This window comes from Sceloporus occidentalis, unplaced genomic scaffold (assembly GCF_023333645.1).
Source record: "Sceloporus occidentalis isolate IW3139 unplaced genomic scaffold, rSceOcc1.0.p SCAF_17, whole genome shotgun sequence".
In the NCBI taxonomy this organism is placed as follows: Eukaryota; Metazoa; Chordata; class Lepidosauria; order Squamata; family Phrynosomatidae; genus Sceloporus; species Sceloporus occidentalis.
The window spans coordinates 11831171-11856039 of record NW_028316997.1 but is presented as its reverse complement, the minus strand read 5'-3'; positions in this window follow the sequence as shown (position 1 = coordinate 11856039).

Here is a 24869-nt window from a genome sequence, read left to right as displayed (position 1 = left end):
CCATGCTGCTAATATCTAGACTTGGGCACCAGGGGGCTCTTCGTGTTCGTCTTCGTGCTCGTCTTCGGGGAAAAAAAAATCTTCGTATTCCGCGAATATTCGCCCGTTCCTGTCTTCTCTTCGGGCGAATATTCGTTTTTTCTTCGTTTTTTCCGGTTAAGGGGTTAATACGGGGTTAACGCAGCTCTGGCGCCAGTACTTTAAATGTGTGTATCAGCAACTCCATTGGTCGCCAGCAGGGGGCCTCCTGCTGTCGACCAATGATCACAGTACCATATATAGCTAATATATTCTGGGGCAGAATATTCTGCTACTCAGTGTAAAACCAACAGAGGGCAGCATTCTGTCCGATGATATATTAGCCATATGTGGCAGTGTGTTAATTTTCATTTATTAATTATTTAAATAAAATATATTTCCATGATCCGCTGGTCTCCCCGCTGCAACAGTTAAATGTCCGCACTCACGGACATTAATTTTGTCGAATTTACAAACTCTTTTTTTCTATTTATTTTGGGTTTTTTTGTATTAAACTGTTAGACGAAAGGATCATGGGAATAAATGCAAATGAGCACACGGCCCCATATGGCTTATATATCTTTGGACAGAATGCTGCCCTCTGTTGGTTTTACATTAAGTAGCATATGTTTGAAATCCAAAGTTATTCTGCTACTCAACGTAAAACCAACAGAGGGCAGCATTCTGTCCGAAGATATATTAGCCATATGTGGCAGTGTGTTCATTTTCATTTATTAATTATTTAAATAAAATATATTTCCATGATCCGCTGGTCTCCCCGCTGCAACAGTTAAATGTCCGCACTCGCGGACATTAATTTTGTCGAACTTCCAAACTCTTTTTTTCTATTTATTTAGGGGTTTTTTTGTATTAAACTGTTAGACTATGGCTAATATATCTTTGGACAGAATGCTGCCCTCTGTTGGTTTTACGTCGAGTAGCAGAATAACTTTGGATTTCAAACATATGCTACTTAATGTAAAACCAACAGAGGGCAGCATTCTGTCCGAAGATATATTAGCCATATGGGGCCGTGTGCTCATTTGCATTTATTCCCATGATCCTTTCGTCTAACAGTTTAATACAAAAAAACCCCAAAATAAATAGAAAAAAAGAGTTTGGAAGTTCGACAAAATTAATGTCCGCGAGTGCGGACATTTAACTGTTGCAGCGGGGAGACCAGCGGATCATGGAAATATATTTTATTTAAATAATTAATAAATGAAAATGAACACACTGCCACATATGGCTAATATATCTTCGGACAGAATGCTGCCCTCTGTTGGTTTTACACCGAGTAGCAGAATAACTTTGGATTTCAAGCATATGCTACTTAATTTAAAACCAACAGAGGGCAGCATTGTGTCCGAAGTTATAGTAAGTTATTTATGCTAAGTTAAATGTCTGTACCGGCGACTTTGTTGGTCGCTGGCACTGACATTTAACTGACACAGCGGGGAGACCACTGGTGTCTCTGCTGTGTCAGTTAAATGTCCGTACCGGCGACTTTGTTGGTCGCTGGCACGGACTTTTAACTGTTGCAGCAGGGTCCCAGGTTATTTTTTTTTTTCTGCCTAGCAACTAGTGGTAAGGGGCCGTGCGAGTGAGCCTATTGGTCGCTTGCACAGCCCTTTACCCTACGGATTTCTGCTCCCGTTATCCAACGCAGCATCGCAGGGGTTAACGGGAGCGGAAATCCCGCGATGCTGTGAAGATAAGGTAAGTTAGATGGGGAAGGGACCGGGGAGAATAGTAGACGAAGGCGAAGATTCTTCGTGTGTGAGTCTTCGTCTTCGCCTACGTTTTACCGGCACTGTCTTCTCTTCTTCATGTCTTCGGAACGAACACGAAAACGCACTCTTCGTGTTCGTTTTCATGTTCGCCCGAAGACGAATGCACAAGTCTACTAATATCCCCAGTAGTTTTTTAGGTTATGCTGGGTCACGGGGTCAAGTGGGGTCACAGGATCTTAGGGGTTCAGTGGTTGCTAGTGCAGGTTTGCCTGGAGCTTTAAGTGTTTTTTCTGCGCCTCATGTGTCTTCGGCGGCTGTGGATACAGCAACTGGACATGTTTTACCTATGCAGCAGGGTGCTATCCCTTCTGGGCAGCAGTTGTTAGCTCAGGGTGCTAATTTGAATCCACACAGTGCCGTTTTACCTGCTTTGTCTCAATTTGTTGATGGTTTTAGAGATTTATTAGTACGTTGTGGTTTGCAGGGTGCTGGAACCCCGGCGCAGGCTTGGGGGTCTTATGGCGTTGCGGGCAGTCAGGCGGTGTCAGTGCCCCCTGTGGCGACAGTGGCGGGGGTAGGATCTCCGGTAGCTAGTCCATTGCAAGGTCCTACCGGACCTGTGGCGCCTGCAGTGCCTGCTCCTTCTGGATCGAGCGGTTCGGGTCCTGTTGTGGGGGACAAACAGGGTGATCAGGCTGCCGTTCGTTTGGCGGATGCAGCCAGAGGTGAGGTTTATGTGTGCTTTGAGGCGCCCTTGGGTGCCCATCTGAAAGACGAGGTCCGGGAAAAGATTTGGAAAGGGGAGTACGTCGAGATTTTTTCTTTGCTTCCTTTGGGTAAATTTAATTTGGACAGGGTGAAGAAAGGTGAAGAGGTTAAGAAGGAGGAGGAGGAAAAAAGGCGTTATCGTTTAATTCCAAGAACCTTTTCAAATTGGCTTCAGGCTTTTGCCATTTTAGCCAGTGTAATCGGGCAGAAGAATCCTGAGCACTGTAGCGGTCTATTTGGTTACATGGATAGTATTGGGGAAGCTTACCGGGTTTATGGGGGTCAGTCGTGGCTCCGCTATGATGAGCAATTTCGACAATTTCAGAAGGGTTTGCGATGGGATCATAAGGATATTTCTTTGTGGCTTAGGGTTATGACACCTGGCCGCAGTCAATCCCAGCCCTTTCCAGCAGCGGCCGGTGACAATTCCAGTTCTGGCTCATCGGCCGGCATGCAAAAGGGCTATTGCTGGAAATATAATGAGGGGTTGTGTAAATGGGGGTCCTTGTGCAGATTCAAGCACGAGTGCTCGGGATGCAATGGGTCCCACCCCTTCTCCAAGTGCTTTAAGAAGCAAAAGAAGGTTAAAGGGGCGGCTGGAGCAAAAGGGGGTGACTCCGGTACTGGTAGAGAGGATGGTACCGTGGCTGACTAACTATCCTGATCAAGAGGCGGCTGCTTTGTTACTTTGTGGGTTCAGGGACGGTTTTCGGATTCCTTTTAAGGAATGCGCAGTTACTACTGTTGTTCGGAATTTACGCTCCGCCTTGTCCTTTCCTAATGTTGTGTCCGATAAATTGAGTAAGGAAGTGGCTTTGGGGAGGATGGACGGCCCTTTCCTGTCTTGTCCTTTGCCTAATTTACGTTTATCCCCTTTGGGGGTTGTTCCCAAGAAGGAGCCGGGTAAATTCCGGCTCATCCACCATCTGTCTTACCCGAAAGGGCAATCGGTCAATGATGGAATTGACCCAGATTTGAGTACGGTGTCGTATACTTCCTTTGACCGGGCTGTAGAGTGGGTGCGTTCTTTTGGACGAGGGGCATTGATGGCCAAGACTGATGTGGAGGCGGCTTTCCGGTTGTTGCCGGTACATCCGGAGTGTTTCCATTTGCTGGGGTGCAAATGGGACGGGCAATATTTTGTGGATAAATGCCTCCCGATGGGTTGCTCGATCTCTTGTAAATATTTCGAGGTTTTTAGTTCATTTGTCGAATGGGTTGTGCGGGAGGTGTCGGGTTTACCGTCCGTCATTCATTATCTCGACGATTTTCTATGTATTGGCCCTCCTTCTGCGTCTCATTGTAGTGTTTTATTGGCTACGGTGATTCAGGTTTCTCGGGATTTCGGAATACCTTTGGCACCGGACAAGACGGTGTCCCCTTGTACATGTTTGAGTTTTCTGGGTATCGAGTTGGATTCAGAGGAGATGGTTTGTCGGTTGCCGTTGGATAAGGTGCATGATATGCGTTTCATGGTTGCAAGTTTTCTGCAGGTTTCTAAGGTTACCTTGAAGCAATTACAGTCATTGATTGGCAAACTTAATTTCGCGTGCCGGATCATGCCCATGGGGAGGGTTTTCTTACGACGGCTGTCCTTGGCTACAGCCGGGGTTAAGGCCCCCCATCATTTTATTAGGCTTACCGTGGCTTTGAAGGAGGATCTGAAAGTTTGGGATACTTTTCTTTGCGAATATAACGGTTGTTCATTGTGGCTTGCGCCTCCGGTTTCCAGTTCGGAATTGGAACTGTGGACCGATGCCTCGGGTTCCTTGGGTTTTGGCGCTTATTTTAAGGGTTCTTGGTGTGCTCGGCATTGGCCTACGGGTTGGGAATCTAGAGGTTTGACTAGGAACCTGACGTTTTTAGAACTCTTTCCGATCTTGGTGTCCTTGGAGCTGTGGGGGGACCACTTGGCCAACAAACATGTTAGGTTTTGGTGCGATAATTTATCCGTTGCTCATGCTGTGAATAATATCTCCTCTTCTTCTTTGCCGGTTTTGAAGCTATTGTGTTGGTTAGTGTTACGTTGCCTTCAGCTGAATATATGTTTTCGGGCTATTCACGTGCCGGGGGTTGATAACGGTGTAGCTGATTCCTTGTCTCGTTCACAGTGGGACAGGTTTTTCCGGCTGGCGCCTCAGGCTGCCCGCGAAGGCTGTCGGTTTCCAGATTGGATGTGGACGCTGGCAGAGTGATGGCTGAACAGCTTCGATCGCGGTCGCTGGTTCCTTCCACGCGGGCCTTTTATGACAGAACATGGCAGGAGTGGGAGTGCTTTGAGCGGATCGCAAAGGAAGCTGACGGGGAGGTGGACAGGGCTGAGGTATTATCGTGGTTTATTGGGTACTTGTTTAGCAAAAAAGTATCCGTGTCAGGTTTGGATCGCCGTATGGCGGCCCTGGCTTTTGTCTTTAAGGAGAAAGGTGTTCCTGATGTGACTAAAGTTTTTTCGGTGCGACTGGCGGTTAAAGGGTTTAAAAAGGGCCCCAAGGTGGCGGATTCCAGGCGTCCCGTGTCGTATGGGATGTTGGTGGGTCTCGTGGGCAAGCTGCAAGGTGTTTGTTCATCGTCGTTTGAAGTTTTGCTCTTTCGTTGTGCATTTTCATTGGCCTTTTTCGGTGCATTTCGGATTGGGGAATTAGTGAGCCCCTCAAAGTCCGTTCAGGGTGGGATTCAGGCTGCGGATGTGGTTTGCCGTGGCAATACGGTTAGTATTCTGATTAGGCGTTCCAAGACTGATCAGGGTGGTAAGGGGCTGTATGTGGAGCTCGTGGAGTGTCCAGGCAGCCCGGTTTGTCCGGTTGCCGGTTTGCGTGCCTATGGGGCTGTGAGGCCGGATGGCCCGTCTTCTTTTTTGGTTCATGCGGACGGTTCCGCGCTGTCCCGTTTCCAATTTCATTCGGTTTTTAAGCATGTTTTGTGTACGTTGGGTCTGGCTGAGGCTGAATTTGGCACGCACTCCTTTCGCATAGGTGCGGCCACCGAGGCTTCGAGGTGGGGGTTGAGTAGGGACTTAATTAAGAGAATAGGCCGGTGGGAATCCACTAGGTTTAGGTCCTACATTCGCCCTCATTTGCTTTTATAATTGTTTCTGTCGGTTTTGCAGCGGTTTGTTTGTGCTGTGCTATGTTGTTTGTTTTTCTCTTTTACAGACTCCGTCCGCCGGGAAGTGTGGATTTTGGGGCACTCGTATGTGTATTGGGCGGCCAGACGGGCGTCGGTTTGGCCTTCTGGGCGGCAGCTGGGTTTCGATAGAGATACGGTTGCTATCAGATGGCTCGGATTCAGAGGTATGCGCTGGGATAGGGTTTCCCGGGAATTGTCTCGGCACGTTCAAGTGCATGGTGTGCCCCATATCGTAGTTTTGCATGTTGGGGGAAATGATCTGTGTTATGTGCCGCTGCGTGAATTGGTGTGTAATATTAAGGCCGATCTTCGGCAATTTTGGGCCGCCTACCCGCGTACGATTTTTGTGTGGTCTCACATTGTCACAAGGAAGGTTTGGAGGGGTGCCAATTCCCGGGAGGGAATCGAGAGGGCCAGGCGGCAAGTTAATAAGACTATCTCACGTTTTGTTGTTTTTCAAGGGGGTCTCGTGGTGAGGCATGTTGATTTGGAGGGCGATTTGTCGGGTCTCTTTCGTTGTGATGGCGTCCACGTATCGGAGGTGGGTTTAGATTTATGGAATCTGGCTATTCAGTCAGGGATAGAGCGGGCCTTGGAGGTTTTGGGGGGCCAGTAACGGTGCAAGGGGTCGCACGTTACAGGCTGTGGCGGTTGGTGTTTACATTTTGGTCATTGTTAATATGTGGTTGGCTGGTTCGGTGCTTGAGACAACTATCTAAGGTATGGTTGTACTCGTGGTGCACATGCCTCAGGGCGGAAGTGCAGAACACTCCCTGGGCGCCTTGCTCAGGTGATACGTTGGGTGACGTGTGGTTGCTGGGCTTTGGACGCCGGCAGCCTCTACAGGTGACGTGGTTTGTTACGCCCTTACCAGCCCTATAGATATACGGTGTTATATGGTTGGCTTGTAGCCAAGAATTTGTGGTTTATAACGTTTAAGAAATATGATAATGAGTGTCACGGTTGGGGATAATACCGGGATTTTGACCGTGGCCAAATTTATCCAAAATCGAACAATAAAGCAATTTTAATTACATACATTGTCTATGTGTCTTATTTGGGGAATGGGGCCGAAGTTGACGATACTAAGGTCAAGACCAGCCCCGGAGCAAGAAATAGGTGTAGGGGCACCATGACCGGGGAAGGAACGAGGAGCACCCCATGACCTAACAAGGGGTTAAAATATTGGTTAGATACATACATCCTCTGTGACTGCTTGGCCCCTGTGTGAACTTTTGCCCCCACACTCTGAATGTTCAGGAACAGGAAGAAGGGGAGAGCACTGGGTGTCATCAACTAAATAAATTTGGGAACCTGCTCACAGATGAGCTTGTAGGTTTTTTAAGTAGGCGAAATTCCCACCCTCCCTTCCCTCTTTTTCTTTTGTTATATCGTCTTGTGTGGCGGTTGGTGTTTACATTTTGGTCATTGTTAATATGTGGTTGGCTGGTTCGGTGCTTGAGACAACTATCTAAGGTATGGTTGTACTCGTGGTGCACATGCCTCAGGGCGGAAGTGCAGAACACTCCCTGGGCGCCTTGCTCAGGTGATACGTTGGGTGACGTGTGGTTGCTGGGCTTTGGACGCCGGCAGCCTCTACAGGTGACGTGGTTTGTTACGCCCTTACCAGCCCTATAGATATACGGTGTTATATGGTTGGCTTGTAGCCAAGAATTTGTGGTTTATAACGTTTAAGAAATATGATAATGAGTGTCACGGTTGGGGATAATACCGGGATTTTGACCGTGGCCAAATTTATCCAAAATCGAACAATAAAGCAATTTTAATTACATACATTGTCTATGTGTCTTATTTGGGGAATGGGGCCGAAGTTGACGATACTAAGGTCATGCTTTTTGCAAATCTATTTGACAAATTTAGCACATGTTCTGCAAAGCTTCCCACTGAGAAAAAAGTGCTGTTTTCCACATTTTATATTGCACAGATGTTTTTGCGTGAGTGAGACTCTTTCTCAGCATTAAAATATAAAATTATTACATTCACATATATATACATATGATATTTTACACTAATATTATATTTTATTAAAGTTGCAGGGAGAGGTAAGCAAGATGCCAAAGAGATTCGTTGTTTAAGAGTACAAGCTGTTAAGTCTTTAAGGCGTTAATACTTCAACAGATAAGCTATATAACATTTTCTTTGTCAAAGGAAATGATGAATCACTAAAGACAAAAAATATATTAATATTAATAGCAAGCACATATTTCTCGCTTTTCATTTCATTACAGATGATGCATTTCAAAATGATACATGCACTATTTTTGCTTTGGTCGTGATTAACTCCATTTTTTTTAGTGATGTGGGAGGTGAGCACTCAATTAACTTGCAAAAATGTTCTATAGACTTTGAAATAAATATCAGCTTTTTCAAAGTTTAGAGGTTCTAAATTGCAAAAATGGCATTTACATATGTATATGTGAGTAGGTATTTATATCTACTGACTCAATGTGTTTAGTGTATAGATTTCTAATGTATGTGTTATGCATGTAGGAATTAATGCGTGTTTGTAAGTATATGAAATACAATCAGAGGTGGTACTAGCATGTAACAATCTGCTTAGGCAGTGGTATATTGTGACCAAGCAGGCTATGCTTAAGGAGATAGCTTTAGGGGGCTGCATAACAGGTGGCAGATAAGGCTTGCTAAAATGCCACTATCTCCCTTCTAACTGACCCAGTTTGACTATGGAGGTCTGTGCCTTGGTGGCACAGTTTCCATAGAAACCTTCCTTGGTGCCACACTTTCTTTTTTTGCATTCAGCATTGATGACAACAGCCACTTGGGTAAATGCTTGAGGGTAGCTTAGAGGCTGTCCAGGGTGAAGCCTAGGTGAAGCCTAGGGCTGTGCTCTGCCAAAACACCCCACTGTAATTAAAGCACACTATTGGCCTAAAGCAGGAGCATCCAACATGCGGCCCGCGTGAGATCGGCAGCCAGGGCAACCAGGTTCACAAGGGCCCTGCTGCTTACCTGTGGGAGGGTCTTTTGTACTGCATAGAGGAAGCGGAACCCAGCAGAGTCACGTGAATGTACGTGACATCACATGACTGCTCCATTCTTGCTTCCTCTGTGCAATACAGGAGAAGTTGCTCGCACTGAATTTGAACAACCCAGAGGGAGGCCTTGGCCCCTGCTGAAGTCTGTGAGCGGCATCGAGAGAGCTGCAGTGCAGGTAAGGGGGTGGGGGAGGGTGTTTGAATGAGTATGCCTGATTGAGGGAATGAATCTGTGAATGAATGAGTATATGAATGAATGAGTGTGTGTGTGTGTGATAGCATGGATGTGTAAGTGGGGGGGCATGGCACATGGTGGCTGTAAGTGATGTGCAGACCCCATACTGCTTGCAGCATCAATACACAAGGGGGGCAGCTATCCAGGTTTCAGCATGTACTGGTTGACTTGGCATGATAGGAGTGTGATTGCTAACAGAATTAGGAGCCTAAAACTGTCCATTATTCAGTAAGCTAAGAGTTACTAATTGAGCCAAGATCATTTTGCTTTAATCTAAATGGGTACTTGGTTCAGGAGCTTTGTAACAAGTTCAAAACAATTAATGCAGCTGTCAATACAATGTGAATTAAACTTGTTGGGGCCTGTGGTATTGTTTAAAATGGTAAGCCCACATAGGTTAAATTAGAAATTAATTAATATTAGTACATTTTCCAATAATTATGACTGCCTGCCTGTCCAATTCAGACATTAATACACCTAATGTGTCCAAAACCAATTCAAAATGTCATAGTATACAACTTCCCTCGAACAGTAGAAATACAATCAAAAAGAAATTCGATTCATTCACAGAACTTGCACAGAAATATCATAAATCATCAAATATCATATATCTGACGTTTTGGCTCCACACAGGAGACCTTTATCAATGCTAAAATTTTAAAATGTAAGCATTTTTCAATTCTATACACTTTCATCATAATTGCTCCCAATATGTAAATGCAATATTACCGGTTTAGGTAAAGCAACATACAAAGAGATTATCACATATGGAGGAAAAAAGAGAACACAGCATTACTCCATGAAATCAATATTTGCATATCACAAACACCCCAATGATACACATCAATGAAATTAAATCTTATCGCCTATCTAAAATACAATTCATTAAAAGTTGCTGATTCAACCTCCATGGTACAAGCATATCCAATGTTTTAATCCAATACCCTTCTTTTTGCAAAAGCAAACGCAATTTACCCCCACCCCTTTCGAGTAGGGGGATCCCAACAAACTTTAGTCTATTAAATTGATGTCCGGATGCTAAAAAAATGTTGTATGTGTTCTATTTCTCAAGGCAGTTAGAATCGCAGATCGATGCCCACGTATGTGATCTCTAATAGTTAGATCTGTCTTACCTAGATACACTAATCCGCAGAGACATGTTGTTTTGTACACTACAAAATCAGTCAAACATAATATTGTTTGCCTGTATACGGGTTAAAAAAAGAATATGATGCAAGTATATGCTCACAAGTAACATAATTCATACATTTAAAGCATCCATATTTAGTTAAAAACCTCCCTTAAATTTCAATTTCTTTTATATCTCATTGTGGGACATGTTCTTAATATTGCAGGCAGTGTGAATATTCCAATTATTTTGCTCTATTCCAAATAGTTTTTACATGTTTACATACTGAGTCAGTATTATATTTTGTAGGGAAAATTAGATGACCTTGAAGGTTATAATACTTATGCATTATCCAAAAGGTATTTCCTGTGACCTCTTTGACAAAATCTCAAAGTAATTTCCTTCCACTTTCACAGGGCGTGAGTTATTCCTCAAAACCCCTTGATATTGTGTATTGCGTAGTCTCGTAGTAAAACAAATGCCAAAACAATAAACATACCAGCTGGTAGAACTCGCCAATACCACCGCAATGGAAACCTGCTTAACACGTTTTGCACTGAAAGGTGCTTTGTCAAATTTCACATTCACGTTTCGTAAGATGTATAAGGTCATTACTCACAATTTTTGTGTTCTTTTTGTGTTCTTCATAATGGGCTAGTTTCATCCCACTTTGACGTAATGCCGGGCTAAGCAATATATGGCCATGTAGTGTAACGGAATCCCCAACATTTATGCATTAGAAGGTGTTTTTTGAATGGTATTCACCGGATGTGTGATGAATTCTTGCTTTGTTTTGTTACTATTCTAGCAGCAACCCAGAGGATCTGAATGTTTATGCCTTTTATCCTTTTTTTTAGGTTGTGCTCTCCTCTATTTTTGTATATTTTGTTGTGCTATGCATATTTGCAGGTTCTAACGACACCTTAAGTTTGGGCAGCCCCTCCTGTCACACAGGTGCCTCATTATATATATTTATACACGTCCTTTATATGATGTGGCTACTAATACAATTTTAAAACATTAAAAGTTTAAAACAGCCTGGTTATCATGGTATCTAGACAAAATGAAGTAGTGCTCTAAGAGGTAAATTGTTACCAAGAAATCTATCATTACAAGTGAGATTTATTTTTTTACTATATTTGACCTAGAATATATTTGAATAATGTAATCAAATCCAATCACAGGCATCTGTGTTATAATGTACACAGGCATAATTGTTCAGCCTTCCTTCATAATTCTCCTCCCATTTGTTATGCATTTATCTCTGCTGGACACTTTTTTTTAGATCTATAAAGTCTTCTTTAAAAACTCATTGATTTTCTGCCGAAGTATTGGTTTTGCACCATGTGTATCAATATTATGCATATACTGTGATTCAAGAGATAGTTTGCTCGATTATAAGACAAGGTTTTTTTCAGAGCAAATGCAAAATGTATGAGGTTGTCTAGTAATCAGACCTCAAATAGAGGTCTGGCTACAAGACTAAGATCCAGATCCCCGCACTGCTGCAGGGGACCTGGATCCTCCTCTCTGGCAGCCGGCGGAACTCCATCGGCTGCCCCACTAGACACCAAGGAATCGGAGGCACGGGAAGTCTAGGAATGGAGGAGGGTAAGAGTGGCATATGGGGGGGTATAAGGGCTTTCTGCAGGCAGAGTGGCATATAGGGGCTTAAAGGGAATATCAGGGAGGCAGAGTAGCATATAGGGATTAAAAGGAATATCAGGGAGGCAGAGTGGCATATAGGGGGTTAAAAGGAATATCAGGGAGGCAGAGTAGCATATAGGGATTAAAAGGAATATCAGGGAGGCAGAGTGGCATATAGGGGGTTAAAAGGAATATCAGGGAGGCAGAGTGGCATATAAGAGTGTATAAGGCATATCTGAGAGGCAGCATGACATAAAGGGGTATAAGGCATATCTGGGGGGCAGAGTTGCATATAGGGGGTATAAGGCATATCTCGGGAACAGATGTGGATAACTGGGGGCAGAGTGGCCAATAAAAGAAAATAAAAACAAAAAATGCATTTTTCTCAATCATAGTTTTTATTAAAATAGTTTACATGTGAATTAATATTTAATAGTAAACTTTTTTCTTATATTCAGGCTTTTTCTTTTTTTCCTAAATTAATATTCAAATTTTGGGGGGTCATCTTATAATCAAGGACGTCTTATAATCGAGCAAATAAAGTATATCTCATCACACATACTTTTTGAGTGCTACATATTTTTCTTTAGATAATTGATCAACATTCTGTTATAATTAAAATCTCTAAATGTAAAATAAATTTTTCACTACTGTAAAGATGGGGATGGCAGGAAAGATTCCAGGAGAGTTGCAGTTTCATCATACTGACTTCACTTTACATTACGCAGGGCCAACCCCAACTGGATGCTTAGACAGCCTTGTATAAAGCAAATTTAAATAACATTTCCTCAAAGTCACTGATTTAATTATGCAGGGCAATGACTCGAGAACAATTCTGGGATTTCTCACTTGGTCAACAAGCTATAACTAATCATGTCCTTATATCAATGTGTTTATTCCTTTGCTAAAAAGTTACCTAGCCCATCTTTAGGGACATCTATCGAATTTGTTAACACAACATCTGTGGGTAGTGAATTCCAGATCTTTATTGTTCCTACTGTAAAGAACCATTTTTTTCTGCTTTAAGTGAAAATTTCTAAGTGCAGCAGCTCCCTTATTATTGAGGAGCTGTCCATCCCTGCTGTAGAGTCTGTAGCCGACAACAAAATCTTCCCAGTTCTCAAATCCATCCTAACGATACCACTTTTGTAGCCACACATTAATCTCCCTCAGTTTCCTGATATGCTTCCGGTGTGGCTCGTGGCACAGGTAATATTTCAGAAAACTCCATTGTTTGTATTAGTCAATCAGTTTCTGAAAACTGTAATTCTTATAAAAGCTTTATGCTACGTTCAGAAGTACAGGACATGTTTCATAAATTATTTATACTCTTTAAATGCATTTAAATCAATTCCCTGCCAATTCCTCTATTTTCCCAAGGGCTACACTTGATGATGCCAGGCCGTTTTAAAACAATTCTGACAAATCGTTCAACCAGCTCATAGATTATGTGTGGGTAACAAATGTGCAAGGACAGGTAAGCTACATTTTAGAACTGAAACACAATATAAAAAGAAACAAAATGAGAAAATGGTTGGTGCTCCCTTTGGTTGAATGACCATTTGTACCTGTTTGTATTCTGACGTTATTTCTACTTTTTTTGTTCCGATTTACACATTCACTCAAGGGCGTACCTAGTATTTGGCACCCTGGGCGGATCCTGTATGTGGCACCCCCTCACTTTAAAATGTAAAGATACTCACAAAAATAATTAAAGTTGGAAAGGATACTTATTTGACTAATTTGTGAACTGTATGTCGCTGGAAAAAAACATAAATTAAATAAATAAGTAAAATTTACTCACCAGACATGGTACAAAATAAATCCTATCACTATATACTGAGCCAGACATTGATGGTGGTACAGCATAACCCCCATCACTATAGAGTGAGCCAGATATTGACGGTAGTGTAACATAATCCCCATTACTGTATACTAAGTCAGGCATTGACATGGTAGGCCTCTGGCCCTGAATCAGACAGCCTGCCTGTGCCACCTCTACCCCTAAAACAGGCAGCCTGTGCCCCCTTGGCCACTGAAACAACCTGTCTGTGCTGTCGATGATGATAAACTATTTTTTCATATTTAATATAAACTATGATTGAGAAAAATGCATTATCTGTTTATTTTTCTGCCCCCATGCATGGCATTCTGCCCCCAGACATGCCACTCTGCCCCCAGATATGCCTTATACTCCACTATATATGCCATTTTGCCCCCATGATATGCCACTTTGCCCCCCCCAGACTTACCAATGCAACCCCAGACTTGCCCCCCGTGCTCCAGAGTCCCTGGTGTCTAGGTGTCTAACAGCCAGTGGATGTCTGTGCGATGCACGTAGAAAAACTCTGCTGCTGCACTTCCGCCGGGGCTTCTATGATGGTACGCCGGAAGGTCATGGCACGCCAGTGCTCCATCATAGAAGCCCCAGTGGAGGTGTCGGGCACCAGCTGCCAGAGAGGAGGATCCGGGTCCCCTGCAATGCTGCGGGGGATCTGGATCTTAGTCTTATAGTCAGACCTTTTTATAAGACAACCTCGAATATAAGACGATATTTGCTCTGAAAAAACCTTGCCTTATATTCAAACAAATACGGTACATTAAACCTATAGTGTTTATGATGGTTGCATGTTAAGTACTTGCGAATGTCACCTGTAACTATAAATAGAGGAATCACATGGCCTATGTCCAAACTGAGTATAGCTGTTTAAATATCTGATGATTACTCGTTGATCTCAGCTGCCAGTGAAAGTGTTAGTCAGAAAGTATGTTTGGTAGCTGTGCTAAACTCAGCTGACACATTCTTAATTTTTTTTAAGATGACTCAATTTGTTTCCTATCATTTAGCTTTTACATCATATGAAACAGGCACAGTTCTTTAGGTAAATTATATAGATTTATAAAGTATAAAGAAATGTTTTCAGATAAATTAATTTGTGTCTAATATATTGATGGCTTCAGTGTTTATAATAGTGTTGCTTTACAACATTGATGGTTATGGCTGTGATTTATGTATCCAACCAGGGCCGGCCCTACCATGGAGCAGAGTGGAGCAATTGAAGAGGCGCCTTTTTTTTATTTATTATTAAGGGGAGCCCTCTAGCTCGGTCTCGGTGCCAGCTTGTAATGCTGAGTGCCAGAATATGATTTCATTTCCGGTGCCCAGCAGTAAAGCATCGCGCACCGAGACCGAGCAGGGAGACTCTTGCCGCAGGACTGCTGAAAGTGAAGTACAAAGGGGGGGATAGGGTAGATAATAGGGAGGGAGGGAGAGGAAGGGTAGATAATGACCCCTGGCGTCGGCAAGGGGGGAGGGCGGCATTTTAAACTTCGCCCCAGGCGGCATTATGTCTTGGGCCGGCCCTGTGTCCAACAACCTGCAGGTTATCTCCTTACCTTGTAAATCAGCATTTACAAGGGAAAGGAATGAGCACTAGATATATGTGTGCTGACACCAGGAGTATTTGACACCTGGGGCTGATCACATATTTGTGTGATCAGCCTCCTACTTTAAATTGTAAAAATATCCACAATCTAGTTTACAATTATTTTTATGTTGGTTAACTATGATATATACATAGGTGTAACTAGAAATCACAGGTCCCTAGAGCTAAAAAAAAATGTTCACCAAGCTACATGTCACACTGTTTCAGCTTTTCCCCCAAACAGCTTGTGAGTGCCATCTTAGCCCCAAACAGCTTGTCTGTGCCATCCTTATCCCCAGACAGTTTGTCCTTAACAGCTTGTCCGTACCCCTAAACAGTTTGTATGTGCCATCTTTGCAACCAACCAGCTTGTCAGTGCCCCAAACAGCCTACCTGGACCACCTTTGCCCCCCAAACAGCCTACCTGGACCACCTTTGCCCCCAAACAGGCTGGCTGTGCCATGTTTGTCCCCAAGCAGCTTGTCAGTACTGTCAAATAGCTTGTCTATCTCATCTTTCTCCCCAAACAGTGTGTCAGTGCCACAAAGAGCTTCTTTGTGCCATCTTTGTCACAAATAACTGGTCGGTGCCCACAAACAGTTTGTCTGTACCATCTTTGTCCCGAAAGAGCCTGCCTTTGCCCACTAAACTTACCTGTAGGGGTGGTTTGGCTCTCTCTTCCTTTGTGCTGTGTACAGACTGATCCAGCACGCAGGAAGTGGATCAGTTACACACAAGAGGTATGGGGAGGTAGCACCTTTTACCTCAGGGTGAGGCAACACACATAGACGTATACACTCATCCTAATACACACTTACACATACACACTCATGCTAATACACACAGATACACATACATACTCTTGCTAACACAGCCACTCAAACTACTTACACATATAGTCATGCTCACACTTACTCTAACACACTCACTTTCACTGTTACATACATGCATACATATTCACTTCATCACTAACCCCCTTATCAACTCATTCTCTTCTTTACTGCCTGACTCCCCTACTCTCTCTCTAATCCTCTTAATCTCACACTCGCACACAAGTTTCTTTTTCACACACTGTATGGTTATACCACAGAGTCACGTGACCTCGAAGCTCCCCTGCTTCCGCAAGTGGGGAGTTTCAAGGCCAGCCTGCCCCTGATCTCCATGCTGCCACATAAGAGAAACAAATGACTGTTACGCCCCTGGATACAGGGCGGTCTTAGGGGTGTGCGACCTGTGCGGCCGCACAGGGCGCCATGGCAACAGGGGCGCCTGCCCTGGACTTAAATGAAAACATTGTTTTTTTATTTTCTTTTGGTTTTTTTTTTAACTTTATTTAAATCCTCCAAGTTAAATAAAGTTTTTTTTAACTTTATTTAACATGGAGGATGTTGAAGTTAAAAGAACAAAAAAAAAGGCAGTGAGAAGGGGCAGAGGTGGTAGATAGTAAGAAAGGGGAGTTTTGTGACAAGATTTTTTTCCTTTCCTATTTTGGGATGGGGGGGCGCCACAGGAGTAGTCCGCACAGGGCGTCAGGACACTTATGGCCGGCTCTGCCTGGATATATAATTTTTTTTTAAATGTGAAATGGTATTATCCCTCAATGTTTTACACTGAAATATTATTATTATTATTTGTATTATTATTATTATTATTATTATTATTTTAAATATATTTTTTTTTGTTAAGCATTTGTCTTACCAAGAAGATATAGTTACCGTTCATAACTGTTCAGCACTCGTGCCTTTGTGAGAAAATATGACTCACAGTCACCTGTCTGCAGACAGACCTATTGAGTGTGGGGTCTGTATGACTGCATATGGAGGCACATGCCTTAAATTCCCTCAAACCTGACTACCTTATTGAAGTTACACATAATTCATATGTATATCCATCATTTTTTTTTAATTATCTTCATTTAATTAAAAAAATACCATATGCTAGAATCAGCAACATACACTCACATCTGTAACACTTCTGCTTCAGAATTATTTACCAACTAACCAGACTCAATAATGACCCATTAAAAGGGATTTTTCTAAATTTCAGAGTGCGCTTTTGGATCAGTCATGGCATAAACAATATTTTAAAACACAGAGTTTAAAAACACATTAAGGTAATAAAACATGTTGTTCTGTATCATAAACACTGTTTATCTCACTTTGACACACCCCACAACAACCAGAATTTATGCTTTCCTTCCTCAAGTATGCATATGCTAACAAAACTAATACTACCAACTCATACCTCTCATATTTGACCACTCACAAAAACTGTGCTGTTTTTTAAACGCCATCATGTTAACTTTAAATGTTTGATTCCACCAGTTCCAATAACATTCAATATTAGATTTTCCATAGTTAACATTCTGAGCTTCTGTTAAGACTAGGGGACCTAACTTTCATCTACATACTTGGATTGCTTTAAGGATATGTCTTAGAGAGGACAGTGATATTTTTGCTTGTTGTATTATGTAATAAAAACTATTTATATATGCATGTATTTATAGTGGTATTGCTTGGTGTGCTGGCACCAAAATGGTCTTTTTCCATTGATTGATTTATAATGAGCAAAATGTTTGCTTTTGACTATGGAATAAGGTTGCCACCAGTAACTTTTCTAGGATACCTAATTTTCACGTGTTTCTGACCAATACGAATGCTATGTATGTGGTAGGTATGTGCCTTACAGTTAGCTTGTGTGTCTGGGTATGTTAGTTTGAGTGTCTAGGTATGTTGGTGTGAGTGTCTGGATGTGTGTGTGTTAGTATTTTTGTGTATGGGTGTGTTAGTATTTGTGTGTGTCTGTGTGCCTGTTTGCTAGTGTGAGTGTCTGGGTGTATTAGTGTGAATGTCTAGGTGTGTTAGTGTGAGTTTCTGTGCATCTGTTATTGTAAGTGTCTGTGGGTGTTAGTGTGAGCGTCTACTTGAATTTCTACTTGAATTTCCACAGCTGCCTGAAAATCTCTCCATTTTTCACTATAATGTCATCCTGAGGTTGCATGATATAGCTCCTGTGTGGGAGGACGAAAAGAAGACTACACTAGTAGCGGCCAATAGAAACTGCTCCAAGATAGGAATTGGGGCTGTTGAGAGGTGACTTGGGGGCTGTGGAGAGGTGACTTGGGGCTGTGGAGGGGTGGCTTGGGTGCTGTGGATGGGTAGAAATTTGGTGGCTATAGAAGGAGGTATTTAGTTGATGGCAAAGCAGGAGGCATAGTGCTTGTATGGGTAAAGGATAGTTATTTTATATACATGGGTATTTGTTTGTACATGTGTGGGTATTTGTTTTTTTTTAAAGAAACTTAAGCAGTGTTTACCAGAGGTTATTTGCCAACAGTCCTGTCCAATGTCACAACAGATTAGCTGCACATGCGTAGTGCCTACTTTGCAATGGTCAGACTTTAATTATGTTTTATTTTTGTTGATGTCAAAAAATAGTTAGACACAACAAAAGGGGGGCTGTATATGTTGTGACAAAAGGTGTGGTAAAGTGATAGATGGCAGGTATATTAGACCAGCCTTGGTCAATAGTAGCCTGCTTTAACCCCTTCGTGACAAAGGCTGATTTTACTTTTTGTACCCTTCGTGACAATGGCCTTTTTAACATTTCTGCGCTGCTCGTGTTTAGCTGTAATTTTCTTCTTTCCCGTTTACTGAACCCACACACATTAGATATTGTTTTTTTCAGGACAAGAAGGGCTTTCTTTAGATGACATTGTTTTGATTGTATCTTATTATTTACTACTAAAAAAAGTATAAAATATGGTGAAAAACTTAGAAAAAAATGACTGTTTCTAACTTTTAGTTGAAAAATCTTTTACTCATCTATAAAAGGTAATGAAAAAACCTGCTAAATAGATTCTACTATTTGTCCTGAGTTTAGAAATACCCAATGTTTTTATGTTTTTTTGCTTTTTTCTACCCATTATGGGGCAATAAGTACAGGTAGCGTTTTGCTATTTCAAAGCCATTTTTTCCAAATCTGGTAATTCTTCCCCCCATGTGCCATTTCGGGTATCTTTGAACCCGGCCAATGCAATTTACCCCATCAAGTCATATATTTTTGAAAACTAGACACCCCAGGGTATTTCAAATGCTAGTATTTTAACTCTTTCCATGCACCATATCTACCACCAGTCTTTGTCAAACTTTGTGGTAGTCATTTTTTTGCATTTGTTTTGCCACACACATTTTACTTCAGGTATGAATTAAAATGTTCTCGTTTATGTCACTATCACAAAACACCCCAATATGTGTTCAGCAACATCTCCTGAGCGCAGTGATACCCCACATGAATGATTTTGCCTGGCTGTTTGGGGGCAAAAGGGCCACATTTGGGGCATGCGCATTTTTCAATGTTGAACTTTGGCATTTGGGGATCCACTGCCCATGCCCTATTTGGTACATCTTTGAGCCGGGCCATTTCAGTGTGCCCAATAAACCCATATATTTTTGAAAACTAGGCACCCCAGGGTATTTCAAATGCTAGTATTTTAACTCTTTCCATGCACCATATCTACCACCAGTCTTTGTCAAACTTTGTGGTAGTCATTTTTTTGCATTTGTTTTGCCACACACATTTTACTTCAGGTATGAATTAAAATGTTCTCGTTTATGTCACTATCACAAAACACCCCAATATGTGTTCAGCAACATCTCCTGAGCGCAGTGATACCCCACATGAATGATTTTGCCTGGCTGTTTGGGGGCAAAAGGGCCACATTTGGGGCATGCGCATTTTTCAATGTTGAACTTTGGCATTTGGGGATCCACTGCCCATGCCCTATTTGGTACATCTTTGAGCCGGGCCATTTCAGTGTGTCCAACAAAACCATATATTTTTGAAAACTAGACACCCCAGGGTATTTTAAATGCTGGTATTTTAACTCTTTGCATGCACACATTTTACCACCAGCATTGTTTCAAAGTTTGCAGTAGTATTTTTGTGTGTGTATTTTTCCCACACACACCTACTTTATGTATGAATTTACAGCTCCTGGTATATGCCGCTGTCACACGACACCCCAATATGTGTTCAGCAACATCTCCTGAGTACAGTGATACCCCACATGCATGAATTTGTCATTTTTTGGGGGAACTAAAAGGCCACATTTGGTACGTGTGCATTTTTCTAATTGGAAATTAGATGTGTGGCCATCCTTCCCCCGGTGTTAATTGGGACCTTGTTGAACCTGGCCAATTCAATTTACCCCATCAAATCATACCTTTTTTAAAAGTAGACACCCCACGGGCATTTAATATGCCAGTATTTTAACTCTTTCCATGCGAGAATTGTTTTAAGCTAATATGCTAATTTTAGGACTTGCTCACAAAAATATATTTTTTATATATATATTTTATATTTTGTATAAACATTTTTTTTTCAACTTGGAGGTTCCCCTGATAGTGACATCAGTGGGAAATGATTTTTACATTTTACTGTTTTTTTACTATTTTTTTCTAATTATTAATTTTATTTTATTTTTTTATTTTTTTTTTACTAATCACAATGTGATTAGAAAGCTGGGCTCCATTGACTTGCATGGTGAATGCAGTACCTGTATTCAACCTGCAAGTGGAGCCAGAGTTCTCTAGATGGTCTGGAGACCGTCTAGCGAGCTTTTAAAACTTGCTTGTTTCTCTTGCAGGGCGGCGGCCATCTTCCTTGATGGCGAAGATCACCGGCAGCTGCGGCTGTGACCGCTCTCTGGAGCGGTCACAGCCCACCGAAAGGTAAGTGTTTGGTGTCGCTGGATGCCTCCTGATCGAGGCATTCCAGCGACACCATTTAAGTTTAGGAGGCGATCGTTGATCGCCTCCTAAACGCTTTTAAAACGGGCGTCCGCCGCCATACAAAGTATGGCGGATGTTGACGCCCCGTGGAGGGGCCAGAGATGGCCCCTTCGTGCCGATCGCGGCGTTGCTGAATGCCTCGAGGTCGAGGCATTCAGCAACGCTTTTTGGGTGCAGAAAGCGAAAGTAGATCGCTTTCTGCACCCGCTTAAAGACGTGCCGGTCCTGGCACGTCAATTGTCGTAAAGCACATGCTTTTCCGTGTCGTGCCAGGACCGGCAATTGTCGTTAAGGGGTTAAAATATGTCCCAGGGAAATATGTTGTTTGTTTACAAACTGCACTACTGGCAGTTTGCAAAACATGGTAAGGGTCCCTGGGGCGGAGCATCTGGAAGAGCAGGAGCTCCACAGGTGTGGACTAAGTAACAGCTCACCTGTGGCTGATTAATTAGCAGGCAGAAGGTTAAAGGGTTTGAGCCTGATTCAGAGGAGGAAGCCACTGTTATGCCAGCTAGGAGAGCTGATAAACTGAGGGTTGGTTTCTCTCTGCAAAACCATATTGGTGGTAACTTGTGACCTGTTTTGTTCTAAGCAAGTGCTAAAGCAAAGACTGTTATTCTACTTATAACTGCTGCTGTTTATTCCTTTAAAATAAACATTGAAGCTGAGCTGGATGTGTCCTGGACTTCATTTACCCTAGAAGACTGTGGTTACAGCCAAGATCCTTGACAAAAATCCCAAGGAAAAGCGAGGCCTGTCACATATGGTGGAGTATGTGGGCATCCACGTAAGTCTGTGGGTAGAAGTCAGTTACAGCTCAACATGGAGGATATTATCAAGGCTTTGATCCAATCCACCACTGTGCAACAGGAGGCTAACAGGAGAGCTACAGAAAACAGTGCAGTTCTGCAGCAATTGGTACTGACCCAGGCAGAGAATGCTAAACTCCTGGCCAAAGCACAAATAGAAAGCACTGAATCCCTAGTGCAACAGATTGCAGTGGCACAAGTTGAGGCATTTAAAGTAACCCGCGAAGAGCAGCAAAATGCTACCCGTGTGCTACAGCAAGAGATCCAAGCTATTTCTGAAAAGCTAGACTTGGACCCTGAGGTGAGATCCCCAGGACCAAAGATGATTCGGGCAAGCCACTACCTCCAAAAGATGACTGCATCAGATGATGTTGAAGCCTACCTTCTGGCATTTGAACACACAGCAGAGAGAGAGAAATGGCCGGCTACCGAGTGGGCAAGCGTACTGGCACCATTCCTGAGCGGAGAGCCGCAGAAGGCGTACTATGACCTAGAGCCTGCAGAAGCAAGCGACTACAGAAAATTGAAAGCTGAGATCCTGGCACGTCTAGGGGTAACCTCTGCGGTACGTGCCCAAAGATTCCACTCATGGGCATTTTCCCAGGACAAAGCTGCAAGATCCCAAATGTTTGACCTCATACATCTGGCCTGGAAATGGTTACAACCTGAAGTTAATTCAGCTAGCCACATTGTGGAAATCCTAGTGATGGATCGATTTTTGCGTGGTTTACCAGCGGCCCTGCGTCGATTGGTCAGCTAGAGTGATCCACACACAGCAGACCAGCTAATTGCCTTGGTGGAAAGATATGTGGCTGCAGGAGAACTGTTAAGCCCTGCTTCACCAGAAACCCTGCAATTCTAAGGTCAAGGATTCTGCAAGACTTGGTAAGACTGTTCTGGGTTTAAGGGGGGCTGAAGAACTGCAGCTATATTCTCAGGACACCAGGGACAATACTCCAGGTTAACCAGGCGTAATAGGCCTGGGAGAGGAACTAATTGGGGGTCAGACTATGTTGTGAAGTGCTTTAGGTGCAATGAGGCTGGTCAAATGGATAAGTAATGCCCCTTGAAGGATGAACCTATGGAGTGCAATATGGGTGAAAATGAGGGAATGCATTCATTTTTGTTTAATTGTGTTGCGTCTATTAACAGTGACTATGATAATAACTCTTATTGGTGCTATGTTAATGTGAATGGAAAAATGTCTAAAGCATTACTTGATTCAGGAAATATGGTCACATTAGTAGCAGAATCTGTAATACCCTATGTGAAGTCTGATCGTGTACAAAAAGTGGGAATTATCTGTGTTCATGGGGATAAGAGAGAGTATCCCACAGCAGAAGTAAATATTGGAACCTCGTATGGTTCTCTTAAGTACAGAGTGGGTGTAGTACCTAGACTATCCCAGCAGGTGGTAATAGGTAGAGATTTTCCCCATTTTCTAGAATTATGGGCCTCTGCAGAAAAGACAGGCCAAAACTCGTCAGAAATTAACCAAGCTGATGAGGATTATGTGTTTCCTTTTGCCAATACCGAATTGGATTTTGACCATCGGGAGAGACACCCGGGAAAATCTTACTACCCTAAACCAGTACTAGTGGGGGATAACCCAGAACAAACTAGTGAGGAGCCAGCTAATACTGCAGAAAATGATGACTTATTGGACATAGGGATCAGTACTGGTAACTTTAAAAGCGCCCAGTGGGAAGATCCCACTTTAATTGCAGCCCGAAACAATATAAAGGTTGTAAATGGGGTTGCTGCTCAGTCATTCCCTTATTTTGAAACGTTAAATGACTTAATCTACCGTGTAGAAAAGAAAGCTGCACATACTATTAAGCAGCTGTTGGTTCCACAGGCTTTCCGTAATATAGTATTGAGGTTGGCTCACAGCCACATACTAGGAGGACACCTTGGAGTTGATAAAACCAGAGAGAGAGAGTCCTTAAACGTTTTTACTGGCCTGGAGTGCTTGCTGCTATAACAAACTATTGCTCTTCATGCCCTGAATGCCAGCACAGGGCCCCGTTCAAGGCTTTCCGTAGTCCGCTAGTTCCCCTACCTATCATAGATGTACCCTTTGAAAGGATTGCTATGGACTTAGTAGGGCCACTGATAAAATCCGTTAGAGGGCATCAATATATACTAGTCGTTCTGGACTATGCAACACGATACCCTGAAGCCATACCCTTACGTAATTCCTCTGCAAAGGAGCTAATGCTGATGTTTAGCAAAGTGGGTATTTCCAAGGAAATCCTGACGGACCAGGGGACCCCTTTTATGTCCAGGGTCACCAAAGAGCTATGCAGACTCCTGCAGGTTAAACACCTTAAGACCTTAGTATATCACCCACAGACTGATGGTTTAGTAGAAAGATTTAATAAAACCCTTAAGAGTATGTTACGTAAAGTTGACACTGACGGGAAAAACTGGCCTCCACAGGCTTCTCTCCTTTTGAATTGTTGTATGGGAGGCATCCCTGTGGAATGCTGAATATAGCTAAAGAGACCTGGGAGCAGGAGAGCACACCCCACCGGAGTGTAATTGAGCACATAGCTCAAATGCAGGATTGAATGGCTACTATTTTGCCTATTGTCAGGGAACACATGCAGAAAGCTCAGCAGGCTCAGAAAAACAGTTATAATCGTAATGCTCGAATCAGAGTGTTTCAGCCTGGAGACAGGGTGTTGGTGCTGGTCCCTAGAGTAGAGAATAAGTTCCTGGCAACTTGGCATGGACCATACGAGATAATCGAGAAAGTGAGTGACGTCAATTATAAACTTAGGCAACCAGGTAGAAGAAAGTCTGAGCAGTTGTATCATGTAAATCTGCTGAAACCTTGGAAAGACAGAGAGGTCTTAAGGCCGAGCCAGAGGTAAATATAGCTGAGACACTAGCTATACATCAGAAGCAAGAGGTCAGGGATTTTATCAGAATAAATAAGGATGTTTTCTCTGTAGTCCCAGGAAAGACTAATGTTATCAAACATTACATAGTCAGGGAACCAGGGAAAAGGGGTTAATCTCAAACCCTATAGAATACCTGAGGCCCGGTGGAAGGCTATAAACGTAGAGGTCGAAAAAATGTTAAAACTTGGAGTCATTGAGGAATCTCAGAGTGACTGGAGCAGTCCTATTGTATTGGTGCCAAAACCTGATGGCACATGGAGA